This window comes from Pristis pectinata, chromosome 7 (assembly GCF_009764475.1).
Source record: "Pristis pectinata isolate sPriPec2 chromosome 7, sPriPec2.1.pri, whole genome shotgun sequence".
Taxonomy (NCBI): domain Eukaryota; kingdom Metazoa; phylum Chordata; class Chondrichthyes; order Rhinopristiformes; family Pristidae; genus Pristis; species Pristis pectinata.
In genome coordinates, this window is record NC_067411.1 from 101,363,481 (window position 1) to 101,365,175 (window position 1,695).

The window sequence follows — 1,695 nt, forward strand, 5'->3', positions numbered from 1 at the left end:
TCTTTTTAAGCTCTTCCTTAATCCTCTACCAATATTTTTATTAATATTATTAACCCAATAATTACCAATATTCTTTATTAACCCAAAAAAGGAAATGGCCCAGGAGGTTTATGTGTGATATTTTGGAGTGGAGGGAAATGGAGGATCCAATACCTGCACCAAGTAAGCGTTTCTTCAAGTAGCTAGCTTAGTTGGGAACTCATTATTACTGGGGCCCTGTGCTGCTCAGCCATGTTGCTTGTTCGATTTAAACAGTATCCTGTATCATCCTATACATTTCATACATATTGCTTGAAAAAAGTAATTTTCTCTTGAGACAAGAACTCTGCTAGTAAAGCCAGCATTTATTGCAGATCCCAGTTCTCTTGAATAGATAGTGGACTGCCTCCAACCACTACAGGTGTGCAGATGTAAGTCTTGCTAAATTATTACGAAGAAGGGACTTACAAGGTTTTGACCCAGCAATTTATAGAGAAACAGTGATAATATATCCAAGTAAATATGGGGTATGATCAGGAGGTGAGGGTATTCCAATGAATATATTAATGCTCTGAGTACTAGAGGTATACTGAGAAGTCCTGGTAAGTTGTTACTATGCTTCTGTTGATGGTATGCATTGGAATCACCATAAACGGGTAATGGAAGCAGTGCAGGATGAAGTGCCAAATGAAGTGAGTTTCTTTGACCTAGATTGTTGAGCTGCTTTTGTATTTTGTTTTGCAACTACACCTATCCATTGATTTGTGGCTTGTGAAAAGGCTTTGGAAAATCTGGAATTCAGCTACTTGGCGTAACACATTCATGAGTGTGAGAATTTATGTTGATCTTACGATCCATGATTTGTCTCAGAGCTTTTAAAATTATGATAAATGACATACATGAGAGACAGCCTTGTTACAACCTGTGATTGTGGGTATTTTGGGTGTCCAGGTTGAATTAGACCTCTAGAATCCTGCTAATTTGGAATTCTGCTGTCATTACCATTGAAGAGATGGTTGGATTATATCCATTATTTAAAACCAGTAGTTGGATATTCCGAGGCAATTAAAACAGGCAAGTATAATGGTCTTTCTAAAGAGAGCTGGAAGTGGAAGGAATGTTGCTTTGGGAAAATTGTCAGTTCAGTGTTAATTTAAATTTCAGCCACAAGAGGAAGACTCAGTTGACTATGAATGGGGTGCAGAGCAGCTTTGTCCAAATGATAGTGGTAAAATTGTGAAGGCAAGTTGCATAAACTTGGTGATCTCAGGAGTGGACATATTTGTGAGGGGAATTTTATGAGGAGGTAACAAAGGGAATGATGAAGGGAAGATGGTAGATGTTGTCTATAGTAAGATATTTGACAAGGTCTCATATAGTAGGCTAGTCCAGAAGGTTAGGCACATGGGATCCAAGGTGAGCTGGCTAAAGGAATCCAAAATTGGCTTGGTGATAGAAAGCAAAGAAAAAGGTACTGAAAAAGGTTTTTCCCGTTGCAAGTCTGCAACGAGTGGTATACCACAGGGATTGGTGCTGAGATCTTTGCTCTTTGTGATTATATATAAAGACATGGATGTGAATGTAGGAGGTATAATTTAGTAACTTAGAACATAGAACAATTACAGCACAGTTCAGGCCCTTCGGCCCACAAAGCTGGGCCAAACATGTCCCTACCCTAGAAATTACTAGGCTTACCCATAGCCCTCTATTTTTCTC